This window comes from Sycon ciliatum, chromosome 7 (assembly GCF_964019385.1).
Source record: "Sycon ciliatum chromosome 7, ocSycCili1.1, whole genome shotgun sequence".
NCBI classification, from domain to species: domain Eukaryota; kingdom Metazoa; phylum Porifera; class Calcarea; order Leucosolenida; family Sycettidae; genus Sycon; species Sycon ciliatum.
Window position 1 is genome coordinate 5,523,014 of NC_088649.1, and position 16,821 is coordinate 5,539,834.

At 47.9% G+C, this 16,821-nt stretch overlaps 1 long non-coding RNA gene across 1 annotated transcript; it reads left to right on the top strand.

Moving 5' to 3' along the window:
- Positions 1-6,090: 6,090 nt before the first annotated feature.
- On the top strand, positions 6,091-9,241 carry LOC135821498 (uncharacterized). Its single transcript, XR_010554378.1, has 3 exons — positions 6,091-6,301; positions 6,484-6,827; positions 8,247-9,241. It is a non-coding gene; the product is annotated as an uncharacterized LOC135821498 (long non-coding RNA).
- The last annotated feature ends 7,580 nt before the right edge of the window (positions 9,242-16,821 follow it).

A 16,821-nucleotide genomic window follows, 5' to 3' on the forward strand; every position in this document is an offset into this window, starting at 1 on the left:
CCTCCCCACGTCCCGTCAAGTCTGGAGTACCCCAGGGTTCCCACCTCGGGCCATTGCTTTTCCTGGTACATATCAACAGCCTACCCAGTGCCTCGAAACGCAACCAGCACGCTGATGTTTACCTGTTCGCGGATGACACCGCCGTCGGCCAAGCACGAACCAAAGGTACCAGCCCAATGGAGACTGCCCTGCAGGACACATTTGCCTGGGCCGACCGAGTAGGCGGAACCTTCAACCCATCGAAAACCGTTGTTATCTCATTCGCTGAGGAAGGAGCTGCAGAGACCATCCGCGGTATCCAGCCGTCAACCAGTCACCGTCACCTGGGAGTGTTGTTGAGTGAAACACTTAGCTTCCAGGAGCATATTGAACAGGCAATAAGCAAGTTTAGACAACGCTGCGTTCTTCTGTGCCATATGGCTGACCGTTTAACAGGAGACATCGTCAGGAAGCTGTACCTTACGTATATCCGCCCCACAGCAGAATACGCCGCCCCAGTATGGGAGTCCTCCCTCTCTGCTGCACAGCGGCTCACCCTTGAACGGCTGCAAGCCAGAGTAGCTCGCACAGTCATGCGGCTTGAGAGATGCCCTTGCCCATCAGACGAGCCCAAGTCATCATTGTTTAAACAGCTGGGGTGGCCAAGTCTATCCTGGCGCAGGAAGATCGCCTGCCTTATGGAATTCTTCCATTTGGTCACCACCCAACCAGAACTTTTTGAAGCAGCGGGATACTGCCCCACGCGTAGTCGCCGCCGCCAACTCGCATTCACTCTGCCACGGGTTGGGAAACACGCCGGGAGGTCATTTCTCTTCCGCACCGCTACTGTCTGGAATGCCTTGCCCGCAGACCTGAGAGCCACAGCCTCGCAGTCCCTGTTTCACAGTCACATTTGCACGCACTTCTCTGACACCAAACACAATGCCACTCCTCACTGACATGCCTCTGTCCTCCTTCTTTGTGCGTTGCGCTTATTCTTATTAATTTTTGTGTTTCTGTTTCGGTACATTTCGTATTTCAAGGCATATCCCGAGGCTATAGGTATCATTGATTAAAGGACCATTCTGGAACATTCAGCATAATTGTATTTCCCTTGCTAGGCTGTTCATTACGAATTATTAGCCCTCCACTGTCTGCTATCTCAACCCTACAGCCTCCCATTATAATGGAACTCCCTTCAATTTAGACTACGTCTTTGGGAAATCCTCAAATATATAATAATAATAAAATAATAATAATAATAACGTCTGCAAGGAAAGCATTTGTTCATGGGTTAGTTCATGGGCTGATTGAGTTCACATGGACTATGCATGCCATCTCTCCTGAGATATGTTCAGCAAAAATTTCAAAACATACGACATTATTTCGTTCGCTAATCTCCGCTAGTACTCGTCGTCTCACCTGGCTTCAGAAGATGTTACGAGAGATAGGAGAGTCTCCAGCAGGCAGCGCATCCATCTTTGAAGTGGAAAGAGCAAACGGCATGGTCCTTGGTTGAGGTAAATGCTGAACGTTTGATTTGTCCCAACCAAGATTTCAGCACTTGGTTCGTCACGATTTTCGCTTGCCAGCTAGCGTCTCCGCACTCCAGCTTTCCCCTGTCGGTGTCACGTCCCAGTACACAACGGAGAGGACTACTAATAAACAGTTCACGGCACTAACAGCATTGAACACAGTACTTCTTTCACTTCGTGAATACAAGAAGACAACTGAAAATGACACAATTCTGCAGTGATCGACCTTCTAGCTAACGGAGCTAAGCAGAATGTGCGTCATCACCTGTAGTCGCCATGGAAACGGGATCGGGAAATCGGCGATATGGCAAGTTTCCCTTGCCGTACGCAAGCGAGAGATATACCATCGGAACCGATATCCAATTGTCTTTCATCTGAGCCCTACTTGAAAAATCGATGCACTTCCCCTTTAACTCTCACACCACAGAAGAGATGAGCCAGTGGGGTGTCGCAAGCTTCTATTGAACGTGAGCGCGACATGATTATTGTGATCACATGATGACAACATAGTTCGCGTGAAATGATGGGATCCCCGGGACTGGGCCGTCTAAGGCCGCCCATCTGAAACATACATGTAGTATGATAGGAACAAATAACGCCATCTATCGGCTGAGTATGAAAGAGCGTTTGAAAGACGACCCATGGGGTCATGTAACATACTAACAATCATAAAGGATGGGTGTACCAGTACATTGCTATGGCAACTGCATGACCACTAAGTACTCGGTAGTACCCACGTGCCACAAGTATAATTAATTGCATTGTCTGCGGCAGCCGATGGATGTGCACCATGCGGATTTCGTGCCCATCGGCCGAGCCCGTGCCTCCTCTCCGTCCGGTAGGTGTGGGAGGGTGGGAAACAAAATTGCGTGGCGAGCTCTCACAGCAAACAGACAACTGGCAAAAATTACACCAGCCAGCAGTAGATGAGCCGTCTACGGTTGCCTCCACCAGGCGAAGCGGGATGTCGTACGCGAGTGCGACTCGAATGCCGAACTCCGCAAGAGTGTGTGCTTGCGCAAGTCGGCTGCGGCAGCACGGCGGAGTGCGTAAGGTCACCTAAAGACATCTAGCGGGAATATTCCCCTGCGGGGGCGCGGCCCGTGGCGTGCTGGTTAACTACGGTTTGCGCAACGCAAACCAACATTTATTTGAACAATTTTGGGTAATAATACTATCTTTCTGGACACACAAATTCGGCTTATGAATGCGCTGACAAACAGCTTCCAAAACCTTTAACTGCAACAGATACCGGTAACCATGACGAGCACGGCACACAACAGAAAAACAGGAATCAGAATAAGTACGGCAACAGTCAGTACTAGAGACCAAAATTAATGATTGTATATACTGAAGACTTGCTATTACGAAACGTACGCACACAATCTCGACTCACGCACACACCCTCACACTCACTCTCACCCAGCTCACCTTCTCCCTCACTGCTCGACATGATCACAACTTGCTCCATCATCCACACCGGTTTGACTCTCCTCCTCATTTGCATCGTCCTGCGTCTCACCTCCACCATCAACACCAGCCGTAGATGCCGTTGCCTTCATGTCAGTCGTCGTCCTATCCGATTGTTTCCTTTGTATGTTTACCGTGAATTCTTAGGCCCGGTTGTTTATCTGTCACCTGCTGCTTTGTTTTGTGGATTAGTTGCTGTTGTTGTTAGATGTGAGGCTGGTGTTGGTGTTGCAACCATGGTTATTGGTCCTTCTGTTGAATCCGGCACTGGTTCCGGTGGGACAAATCGCCCGCCACGGGTGCTCCCCACCAACACAGACCTCGATGGCAATAATAATTATTATAATTAAATGAACATCGCGTCGGGACCATGAAAACACAGGAAACTTGATCACGTCCTGCAGCAACCATGCATGCTGGTTGCATGCCAAGTGTGCGATGCGCTGCACTGCATGCCCCGTCTCGACCCCTCTCGCTTTATTGTGAAAAGGGTTCATGCCATGATTGACGAAGATCATTAGAATCTCATGGAGTAGTAGGGCATTTATCAAGCTCCCTCTCTTGCCCAGCTCTTCACCATCTCTTTCAGATCAGGTGCTTTCCCCTCTTTTTACAAGATTGCCAACGTTTGTCCAATTCACAAGCGCTGGTGTCCATCTGATCTTAGTAATTATCGACCTGCAAATGTATTTCCCTCCTCCCAATCGCTTCAAGCTGCTAGAGTGGTGGCGTATGAGCAGATCATGTCGCACATACAAGGTGAATCATTTCCAAAAGCGCTGCGAATGGACAGTTCGCCTACCACAAGCAGCTGCCGACTTGAATTCTCACTTGAATTCTCGGGAGTGGTGCTTTCTTGCAGGTTTGCCGAGTGTATTTGTATTTCGAAGAGAATTGGTGAGCACATATGCTCATTCCCTGGGCACTGCAAATTCACAACTCATTTCATTTCATTTTCAACATAGCTTGAGCTAAGCATGCAGGGATCAACCTGAGTGTCAGGGACAGCATCTTCTCAGCAGTGTCTGTGATTGCAAGAGCCAGTGACAGGGCAAGCCGCAAGTTGCGGGAGGCAGTGGAGATCAGAAACGAAGGCCCAGAGATCAACACCAGTGCTGGATGGTCATTACATGTACTCTAAAACAGTCACACCATACTGGTTATCAAGGTGACAGTATTTTCTGGAAAACACTGACATGGTCACATTCGTGTATTGCTCGCGAGAAACCTGTTGAGACACTGATTTCTCAAGTAGTAATCTGGTGACATCTGCGCTGTGCTAACTAATTACTTATTACCAACACCCAGCATATGAGTCAGTGAAAACTTGTGATCTTTCACTAGTTTTAGACATGTCATATTCCTAGCACTGAGGTAACATGTGTCGTCATAGAAATAATATTATCAACACCTAAGAACACCAAATTAGTGTATATAACTGCTCCTTTGCAGACTTCCACTTCATATTGCATCCTGATGATGGCAATTTGCCGAAACGTTGAAAATGATTCTGTGAAATGAAATGAGTTGTGAATTTGCAGTGCCCACTGCCATCACCTGATTAAGTAAGAGACAACTGGCTCCAGTGGTTGTCACCTTTCACCACTGCTGTCATTCTCACTTTTATATTTGCCCCATGATGCAGTCATTTACGCTTTGCACTGCCACCCATTCACAATTTTTAGATTTGCGCCATTTACACTTTGCTTTGTGAGTATATAAACCAATACTGATCCAGATTTCTCATTACTGTTTTCTGATGATCGCTCAGTCCGTGCGCTTAGTGCGTGAAACTCGGAGTAAAAACACTTTCTCTGTCCTCTTATTGTGTTAATTTTAAATATAGAATTAGGGCAATAAATAATTAGTTTGAAGAAGGGCTGATGCTTCCTGCAGCTTCATCTGTGAAGGAACTTCGGATGGACACTGGACACACCCATTCCCATAGCGCTGCACATCCTACGGTCAGAAAGTGCGATAATAGGGCTTAACACTGTCAGGCTACTGAGACATTCAGCGACCCGAGACCTACTGTAACTCCAACACATCTCCAGTGCGCAAACCAACAGCCTTCCAACTTGTTACTTGGAAGGTTCATGGTTACGTAGGACCGAAGAGCTTGTGCACATTTTCGCTGCGCTCACGTTCCCCTCTTCGGTCCTACGTAACCATGAACCTTCCAAGTAACGTTGGCAGGCTGTTGGTTTGCGCACTGGAGATGTGTTGGAGTTACAGTAGGTCTCGGGTCGCTGAATGTCTCAGTAACCTGTCAGTTTTGTGCCCTATTATCGCACTTTCTGACCGTTTATCATCTTGTTACAGTCGTGGATAGTTGCTGCATAACTCGTTCTCATGGGTTTCTTCTCTATTTTACATTTTATTACTGGCTCAGCAGTATCCGAGTTTAAAATACATTAGTTATGCACCTTTTATCAAGAATATCCCCAACCCCATGGGGGTTATCTTTTGCTAGGGACCGGCGGATTCTGCTCGAAAAGCAGTGAAATGGGCAGAACCGTACAAACATTATGGCGGGCAATTGGGCCTCGAATTCTGCTCCATTTCTTTGTCCACATACCAAACATGCATGGAACTTACCAGAAAAAGTACCGAATTCTGCCAATTTTTCTGCCTGCAGAATCCGCGGACCCTATCTCCTACTTGCTGGGAGTCTATCAACTAACTGACTACTGTATGGTTTGAAGCCTGATGACATGACCATGTATGTACTATGTACCACGATGATCGATGACGGTCTAGTACTAGTGTCGTAGTGATAAATAATTATGCCATGTGCATGCCATCTAGCTGCAGTCTGAAGTGCTTGCTGCACGTGCCCGGAAAGCGGTGTGCGAGGGGAATCCCGCACCAGGTACTTCCCCGGACACAACTGCTAACGAGGGGAAATCCCTCATCCGACATCCTCGGGGATATCGCATCTCGGCGGCTGGCCTGGTGACATGAACTAGCCCGGCCCTCTAGTCTAGGGCGATCTAGGCCGAAGCGTGCACATGTGGCCTTGCAAGCTTGCTAGGCCCGGCCCATCATTCGTTCGCTGCCATCGAGCATGCTCTGTGTCAATATAATACATCGCACATGCTTGCAGCGTCGGTTTCTACCCGATCAGAGCTTGTGAACGGATGAAGATCGTGTGCCAGTACATGTATCGGCAGCACTTGCTGAGCATTGCCAAAAACCTAGATTCTGATTTCGTGCAGAAGCAGGTGATCCGTAGTGTGTAAATCGACCACTACCACTGTGCCACTGCACTGCCAGCCTCAAAGTAGTTGCTTACCCGCTCAAGACGCAGAGTGCAGGTGAGGTCTCCTAGCCATACATGACTGTATCATTGTACTTGATGCAGTAATGATTGTGAAAGACATCCTCCGAGCTTCCCCCGTGTACAATGACGTACAGCAGACCTAGTACCTAGAGACAGTACCGACTCCTACGTCCCGGATGATTCTGAATGATTTTACTGTCTCTTTTTGTCTTCCAGCTTGCTCTCACTCAGCCCAGGTCTTTCAGCGTAGATCGCGGAGCGTCACACTCTGGACTCGTGGTGTTTGCGACGGACTCGTCCTGCTGCGTACTCCTACATACTGTGGCCAGCGTAGGCTTGTGTGCCGTGATCGTGAGCTCATATCAGCCGCTTCCTTCTTGACTTGCTGTCAAGGTCTTCACCGAGCGAAGCAGGGCGCACGTCGGCAGATACCCGCTCGGCGCTGGTCTGATCTACCCGCACCGGTCGCGTTGTCGTGCCACGAGCACAACGGAGCAGCAAAGAGAATGGCGCAGCGGCCATTCCTCGACCCGCGCCCACCCGAGGGGGGCACAAATTCTGTAAGTACTGACAGCTGGATAATAATTTATTATTAATTTAAAAATAATTTTATATTCATACAGAGGTACCTCTGTAATCGGATAATCGGATAGTAATCGGATTTCAGTTGCCACCTACAGTCCGTTTCAAAAAGATTTACAACCCTGGCGATCGCCCGCGGAGTTTGGCGTCTTACCGTATGAGCACTCGAGCGCTGCCTGGAAAAACTCACTGTGAACTCGAAGAAATATTCCGCGCGAAAGCAGGAAAAATGACAACTCACTCACGTTGACGAATTGACACAGTCATGGACGTACGTCTGGTTTACAACAAACGAGTTCTTCTTCGTATCGATAATGGAGTCAGAGAGGACATGTCGAAACGAAAGTGTTGTAAATGTTGACGAGCGGCATGTGTCCCAATCCGTTTTGTGACCAAAATAGTTTCTTTGAGCTGCGATGCAATTCACTCACCGTGTGACGAAAACGACATCGACACGGACTCATTCCCAGGGCCATGACTTGGCAAAGCTATCCATGTGACTTCGACGACATTTTGAGAAAAACAGACGCTTGTGAACGCTGATAGAAGACGGCGTTGACTGCTAAATTCAAATAAATTGGCGATCTTGAAATACTAAAAATAAATCTCGAAAAGCTACAGCGCGATGACTTCCATATTCACTCACACCATTGCAGTGTTGTGGGTGTGTTCACATGGCGTGAGCCAGTCAAGTGTCAGTCAGTTCGGCAGGAAGCGCGACCTCCAACAACAAGTCGTTTGGTGCAGCCATCTTCTTTGTCTTGTACCAGCTTGATCACCAAAACAATGAAAAAAAAGTTTGACTTGAGGATAGGTTGGGATTTGAACTCACAACTTCATGGTCAGCAGACAGCATTCATAACCACAAGGCCAAAAAGGAAAGGAGAAATCGTGGGTTTTGATAAAAAATCGATACTGGCTTCCTGGGCAAATTGTAAACCATGGAAAAAGGCCGGAAACCTGGCCGAAATTCTAACTCCTTAACGGTTGGTCCAATTGTTCCGAAACCTTCACAGAACAATTTGCCGTGTCCTAACAAGCCATTCTATGTACTTTGTTGTCCAAATTTCCCTTATCTTCATACTTTTTAAGACCCAAACCTGATTGTAAATCTTTTTGAAACAGACTATAGTACTACTGTACCTAGGTAGTACTAGGTGGCAACTGAAATCCGATTATAGTAACGTGTTCGAGTGCAGTACCGATTCAACATCCAGCTGGGGTCAGACCACCCCATGCTGCAGCCAGTGCATGATAGCCGAGTGCTTAAGCGGCTGTGCTACAGGGAACCCGAAGTCCATGCAGACGTTTTCACTGCTGCAAGGTTGGCCGGCCACGAGTTCTCACGTTACTCCAGCCGAGTCTCGCGCAAAACGTAATTTTTTTAATGTGACCAGATGCTTGGCAGCGCTTCATGAAGCCCAGAGTCAATGCAGGGGCTCTCACGGCTGTGAGCTCAGCAACCGGTGTACTGTACTGTGTACACCGCTATTCCACACGTGCCAGCAGACTTGTAGCCCGCTTGACATTCAAGACGGACGGCTGGAAACGTCTGTGGATACGTAGGTTACCGGCCGGTGTAGATTTCCATCGCTCCGCCCGTAGAGTATGGAACATGCACCTACTGCATATTGCCATTTGAACACTCGATTGTACTGTATTCTCCAGAAAACAAGCCGCACTGGAGTACATAAGCCGTAACCAGATTTTTTGGCACGAGATAGTGACATTTACTCCATTTATCACCGTTAATTTGACCATCATAGTTTAAGCCGACTTTGTTTGGGTTAATTGGTGGTGTTTAAAAATAAATAAATTCGACGGGTTCGCGTACCGGGCAGGTCAAGAACAAGGAGTCGTACAACTCCCTGGTCAAGAACCACCTTTCCGCTTCCGTGGGACGCCACCTCCCCATGGTCAGGCGTCAGATGCGGCTCCTAAACGGTGGGGGAGGACAGATCAGATCCACCAACCATAGGCCAAAGGCTCAAATCCCATTTTCCACATCCATGATTTAATCATGCCAGGCCACGAGTTCCCAATTAACTGTGGGTCGCAGCACAGTTGGAATAATCCTTCCGCTTCCAAGCAGGACTTGAACCTGGTACCTTTCGTTCCTCAATCATGGTCTTAGACCAACCCACTGTGCCTGCCTTTGGTGTTTCAAGTAAACTTTAAACTAGGGATGAGTCGGGTAGCATTTTCTTTGGGTATCGGGTTCAGGTCGGTTTCCACGGGGAGCACGGGTACCCGATCGGATAATGGTTCCATGGTAACATCACAATGCACCCCTTTCATTACACACTGGGTAGACATGCGGAGTGTTACATGAATTTGTCCACATGCACTGTACATGATATCATCTGCGACTTCGGGTTTTCGGGTACTATTCTGTACCCGTCTACCCGAGATCCTCAGGGGTAGCACGGGTACCCGAGTACCCGTGCACACCACCAGGTTAAAGTGCTGTTTATGCATGTAGACCTTATTCGAGAAACGTCACAATCACGTGAACCGGGGTCCCGGGAACCAGGGAGTGGCAAGAGACCTGCACTCAGTGCACAGTGGACTCTGCGTGCGAACATGGAGTAGAAAATACCAGTATTTTACTACTCCCTTGAACGAACTAGGCCTTTCTTGCCACTCCTTTCTCGTACGCGTGCCCTAGCTTACGACAAATCCCTGGAGGCGAGTCCAAAAGTTACGTTATCGAATAAGGTCTATACTCCGGAAAATATGGTATCTGTAAACCAGCACATGCCGCCGCATGGTGAGTTACCACTGTACAGTGCCTAGAGGACTTCAACGCACTCTGCATACCGGTAGGCGAATACATTGTTTAACTATACAGTGGTATAGCTAGTAAAACAGAATTTATTGAGTCACGAGTGCAGCAGCCATGTTACCTTGCACTGTTCAGTAGCACATTCTCGAATGGAGCGGTCAGAGCCTGAAGAGGGACTCAGTGAGTATGGGAATGGAGCGGTCAGAGCCTGAAGAGGGACTCAGTGAGTATGGGAATGGAGCGGTCAGAGCCTGAAGAGGGACTCAGTGAGTATGGGAGGCAAACTACATTGTACTCATCATCAGAGATACAGCTATTACTAGTATTAGCCATGGTAGTAGTGGTCAAGTCCAATTTTGCACCGTGCTCATGGGCTACAGTAAATACTAATGAGAGAGAGAGAAGAGAGAGAGAGAGAGAGAGAGAGAGAGAGAGAGAGAGAGAGAGAGAGAGAGAGAGAGAGAGAGAGAGAGAGAGAGAGAGAGAGAGAGAGAGCGAGCGAGAGAGAGAGAGAGAGGGAAAGAGAGAGGGAGTGTGTGTGTGTGTGTGTGTGTGTGTGTGTGCGTGCGTGCGTGTATCACATCCCACATTGACTCTGGCTGGCATTGTGGTGCACCGAACCGTCGCCACAACTGCTGTGCACATGTAGTTGGTGTAGAGTGGTCGGCTGGGATTGTTCATCCTCTACTGCCCTAGGGTTAGGCTATACCAGTACTGTCACTCTATACTATAGTGCTGTGCACACTGCAGTCTGTTGTCTGTAGTGTAGGATAGTCTATACTATAGTGGTGTGCACACTGCAGTCTGTTGTCTGTAGTGTAGGATAGTCTATAGTGGTGTGCACACTGCAGTCTGTTGTCTGTAGTGTAGGATAGTCTAGTGGTGTGCACACTGCAGTCTGTTATCTGTAGTGTAGGATAGTCTATAGTGGTGTGCACACTGCAGTCTGTTGTCTGTAGTGTAGGATAGTCTATAGTGGTGTGCACACTGCAGTCTGTTGTCTGTAGTGTAGGATCAGACTACTTGTAAGTTTTCATCGGTGACCTGTGCAGTGTAGGCTACTGACTCTGTAGCACTATCCTGGACCATGTAGGCTACTGACTCTGTAGCACTATCCTGGACCATGTAGGCTGCTGACTCTGTAGCACTATCCTGGACCATGTGTGTGTAGTAATCAGAGCGTCTAGATTCTTGAGCCTGCCTCGTAATTATAGAAGCCTGTTTTGAATACAAGCCTGATTTTCAAGATACACTGTCGGCACATAAGCCTGCTTTTAGCGCTGACACCGTGACATAGAAATACCTGGTTTGAATAGAAGCCTGATGCGAATAGAAGCGTAGCCATGACATCGGCTTCTACAGGGTCGAATAAGCCCAGCTTTAGTACGCGACATCACCTGTTGTCCAACATTACGGTCTGCCAAGATCTTGTGATCACACCATCACCTGTCAGCTCAGCTCAGCTGCATCATGACGTGCACGGTCATGGTCTTCACAATCTGTGGCCACTGCATGTGCATGCCTGATCTCTTGGTGTGTGTGTGTATGTGTGTGTGTGTGTGTGTGTGTGTGTGTGTGTGTGTGTGTGTGTGTGTGTGTGTGTGTGTGTGTGTGTGCATGGTGTGTGCTTGAGAGTAGCTATAGCACTCCAGTCACTGACTCCTGAGTTGAGCTCTGAGCCCATTCTTTTCTACTCACTTTGAAGTTCATTAGAGGTGACAGGTTGTCATCATATTGCCCTAGGGGATACTGTTTGGCGAGCCTTCAACAGTTGTCCTGACAGCATGTTCAGAAGACTTCAGCTGGCGCCTCTCCTGCTGGGGCACCCGGGCCAGGAGCTCATGCAACCACCACTGAGCTCCTCACTACCACACGCTGTTGAAAGAGAACAGCACTCGAAGGGACATCCCCCAGCGTACGATTGCTGGGGACTGTCCCTTCGGCCTTGACCAAGCTACATAACCATTGAACTACATGTAGTACAAGTACACAGAAGAAGCCTTGCTTGGTAGTTTATCATGTTCTATTTTGCCAGCCGGGTTATGGTTGTAGTCAGGAGCACTACGCGTCCTGGCCTTGTAACATGCTGTCAAAATCGAAATACAAGTACACAGAAGTAGCGACAAACTCACCCATTTGAAAATAAACTGAACCGTCCACCTCTCCACACTGTGCTCTTGGCCCACATTCACCACACCACTCCATAGCGAGGAAGTCCGTTCTGGGGTAGATGTTCCATATCCTCCAGACAGCTGTTTCGCTCATTTTAATGGAGCTCTTAATTAAAAGAGCTCCTCAGTGGAGGTAGATAACGAATGAATAGCAGATGAAGCAATGAGTATTATGTATATGGTAAAGTGGCGCAATTGCGCACTTTCTACATAGAAAAGTGGCATACCCAAAGAAGTTGAAGGTGACTGGTGACGAAAGTTCTAAAGGTGATAACGAAACACACAGTGCTGCTGGAACATGCATGCAGATGGCGCTATAATTTAGACAAGCACGCGAAGCAGACAATCTATTAGAAGTTCGCACTAACGTTGCTACACATAGTATCCTACATGCATCATTCAGATTAATGATAGATTGAAATGAAGTGACGGTCCCATACTATAGTGACGTGACCACGAGGTGAGAGAAGCGGAAAGTCCCAGAGGCAGAGGCCCGTGGAGCCATTCACTGCACTGCCCGCCGTGTGAGGTTCCTCCGCTGCCACTCCTGCCGTTGAGGACAAAGTACTAGTTGTTGCTGTAGGCGCAAACGTGACCGCTGGCGACGTGTGCGCCTACAGCAACAACTTTGTCGTCAACGGCAGGAGTTGCGCCATGGCAAGTGGCTGCAATGGCTGTGCCTTTGTTCATGACGATCATCACACATGTACATGTACAATGTAACACTAGACGGTACAATAATATGTACGTGCAGGTGGCGATCTCAATGCAAGCTGTTCCTGAATATATTCCTCCTCTGCTTTGTCCATTTCATACTACATGTACCAAAAGTCCATAAACAATCTATGCACTCTTGATACTACCTACTTTGAAGTAGTATTTCAATGTCTGTTGTGACCTCGTCTCTATTTCTGTGCTAAGTTACGCACATGTTTGAAAGAAGGCATCAGCGCAAAGGCCGCTTCATTGCCAAACAGGAGATGCAGCTAGGAAGCACTCACTGCATGAATCGTAGCAGTGGTGGTGAGTTTCACTTTTTAGAGTGCTCCGCCAACCTACACGTACATGTAGGCCTAGGGTCTTGACTTCATGGCGGCCCAGACGCATCATTATTGTTACTTTGTCGCACCGGTGGTCCGATCGAACAGATCCTTGTTACTTGTATGCTGTGTGCCTCGTTGGAATACTCGCAGACGCCGCTGGACTAGCACTCGCCGCTCGCTATGCACTGACTGTCTGCGTCTGACTCTGTGCATGGACTCATGAGTCATGGACTACTGTCTGGTGAAGATCGGCCCTAGGACCTGGCGCCCGGCATGGCATGGCCAGAGAACTCGGATCCGACCTCAAGATTAAGACTACCGTACTAATACGCCCCAGGCTACGCGGCCCTAACACCACACACGTGGCAGCTACATGTAATGTACGTAACCGTCGTTGTAGGCTAGAATGGGGACTTTCCCCGAGTTTGGCAGAGGGAAAGTACCGTCCTTGCTGCACTTTGTAATTTTTCTCTGGCACCCCCGCGCGTCTAGTCTGCGATCCGATCTCTTGACTGGCACGTCAGCTGGTCACACTCACAGCTAGATCGACTACAGTGCAGAGTAGACGGTACACACTAGTCACTTACGAGTATCATTCTTTTCTCATGCACGATCGAGGGATGATTGAAAGACGAGGGTCGCGTTATTCGCAAGGTTGACTGTCGTACTTCCAAGAACCGTTGTCTAAAGTTCTTAGGCTGCTTACAGTGCTCAATGTCCCGTGGACAGAGCCAGTAATACAAATATTACACAGCAATGAATCAAACAAGTCTCTTTCCGCTGATACCCCGAGTTTCGTGTGAAAACACGTCATCAGACAGTAGCATATGTACTTCCAAGAACATGTAGTAAATCTATCTACCAAGAGTATACTCTTGTAAAAGGTTTTTCATTTGACCCGACGAGACCACACGACGCTTGCAGACAACAGCACGAGCAGTTCACCAGCCACACTCCACGAAAGCAAGTAGAAAAGGAAGATGGCAAGAAAGAAGTATACTCTTGGCAGTGGGAGTCGAAATAAAACAAGCTTAGCCCGAGTAAAACTATGGACTCACTTGTATGGTCTAACCCAGAGAAAGGATTGATGGACATGGCAGCCATCTCTTTCTCAGTGATCGCACCAACGCTGGCGTTTCTTTGTGTCTCCGACGACTATACATATACATGATTGTATTGTTGTTGGTTTGACAGCATGAAACAAGATGGAGGACACCGTGTTCGAAACACAGTCACCTTACTGCTGTCATACCAACAACATGTGTGAACTGAAACAAGGTTTATCTAATACTGTACACCAGAGCGAGGGTGTACCCAGTGTGCTGACAGTGCTCAACACCATGGCGGAGGCAGAGCGTAATACACAGAACAGAACAACAAGGACAATCAAGGCTTGTTTGCTGCGACTTGAAGTTTCATGCTCTCGCAATCATCAGGCAACAAACAAGCCTTGATTGTCCTTGTTGTTCTCTTCATATAGTACTGTACATGTACATGTACATGTCCATTGTATTTCCAGCGTTCGTCCTGTTGTTGCCTTGTTGGGTCGCAAATCAAATCAACTGCTCTGTACTAGCTGTGTGGCACTTTCCTGGTCATCTGTCGCCAAGGACTGGTCATCGATTCACATTCTTCGAATTTTAGAGGCTCGACTGCAGCCGAATAATCATCTGTTTCAGAGTTTCTTCAAAATTGTAGAACAAATTGGAAGCGTCTCCAATTCTTCAATGCTGTAGACTGACTGGTACATGCATCTCCGCAATCCACACCAGTCCAAACGAACACTTAGGAAATGTAAAAACAAACGTTTTCCTTCCCTTCTCTTCATAGGCTCTTACAGGGGATAAAGGAACAAAAATGACTAACACAGCAATTCATATGGGCAAAGAATTGAAGGACATACACATCACGCTACAAGTGTGAGAAGTCTGCGGGTCAAAACAGCATGAAGATTCTCCTCGAAGTAGTCGTGACGTAAGTACGATCATGTAGATCTACTCAGTACAAAATGATTCTAGATCTACATGACTGCACTTACTTTGATCGGACGGCCCGGATGTCGACATGACTGATTGTCCTCTTGCATACGCATGACATTTTCGATGTTTTTTTGGTTGAACATTTGCAAAAAATAGGGGGTTCCGTGGCACCCCGGACTCCCCCCTCCCTCCGGATACGCCACTGGGTTTCCCCAACTTTGTGTAGCCAGTGAGCTCTCGGGGGCGGTGGATCTGTAGCGATCTCGCTGCCATGACGTCAATCACTCACCAACACACATATACGCATGCGCACGAAACATCTCTGCCACTTCCTCTAGCTCTTTGTCTTGAGTGAACAAGAAACTGTCAAGCATTGTAGTTCTCTCCACCGGAGTTGATATGTCCACTGCCACATCGGGTGCCTAACGATCATTTTCCACTAGCTTGTGGTGCAGTACAGTGCGCTATTAATTCTAAAAGTTTGGAGTGATGGCGGAACACACTCCTGGCAGTTCCTGGGCTAATCTTGCGAAGAGAAAGGACGGATTAATTCACCCCAGATTGTAGCCGGCGCTTTTCAGAATTGAACTGCACAGCCGAAGACTGCTGGCATGTGCACGCTGCCGGCGACAGGTACTTTTGTTACGCTGCTTGTTATCTGCACAGTTATTGCCATGTACTAGAACTAGTACTGTAGTATGGGCCATGGAGGACAACCCGTTATAATACCGTTGATTATCTTGATCGGTTGACAGCATGTTACCGGGCGGAATGCGCACTGTGTTGAAAACAGTGCTCCTGACAACCGAATTAACCGATGAACATGCTAATCTACCAAACAAGGCATACATTATGCCGTTGTTCGTTGTGGCTTAGTCACAAGTGTGTAACTGTAAGCACGTGTCCTGATGTGGATACCGTTACGGTCACAAGTCTCTACTGTAAATATACAAATTTTCGGCAGCTATTTAATTTCGGCTATATTCGGCACCGACCCAAAACGCCTAAATTAAAACGCCGATGAAATTTTTCTGTCGCACTATACCATGCCCTCTACGCCACGCCGAAAATATATCGCTGCCGAAATGTCAAAAATCGTGAAGTGCCGAATTTTGCAGGGCCAAAATTTTGTACATTTACAGTCTGTACATTTCCCCATGGGGTTTCTGTTATGACTTCTGGAGTGCTCCGTCCGGTCCTTCGTGGACATGCCATAAGGTTGTCTTGCCTTGAGCCTCAACCTCCGGACTACACTATTAAAGTGTTACGTTCGTGCAAGGGCTCTGAAAGGTGCAGACTGTCGTTGTGAAGACTTAGTGTTGAAATGCCGAAGACGGCAAGATGGTACTCACTAGCATAAATTTTCAGAAATTTCAGGTGCTCAACATTAAAATTATTTGTTTAGGTAATAATAATGACAGTTCGCATTTCACTCATTGCATGAGGTCAACGCATCTGTTAACAATTTCGAGCCAAGCAGCTCTATCAGAAGCAGATTGCACGGCATCCAAGAAGCGACAGATTAATGCATTGTAAGTCTTTCTTGACAACGTCGATCCATCTCAGACGTGGCCGTCCTCGGGGTCGTCGTATGTCTGTTGTGTTGATCGACATTAGGAGGGCTTGGAGAGAGGACGATTCTTCGCCTTCCCTCCCTACATGGCCGAACCACAGCAGTCTCCGTTGCCTGCAGACTTGGGATAGTGGGGTCTGCTCGGTTCTGGCATACAGCGCTGTGTTCGAGATTCGTTGTGGGTACGTGATACCAATGATGGTACGTAGTTTCTTCCCGGTGCCATACATTGACGACGTCGGTTAATGTTTGCGATAAGGTCCAAAGCGCACAATTATACAGCAAGACTGGCAATAAGGCAGGAAAACATACACAGCCTGGAATTCAGGTTGTGGCGTTTCCATGGAATGCCTGCAAATGCCCGATTTGCAGCAGACACTCTGGCTGCTATGTCTTCTGCTGTGCCTAGCACACTCCTCAG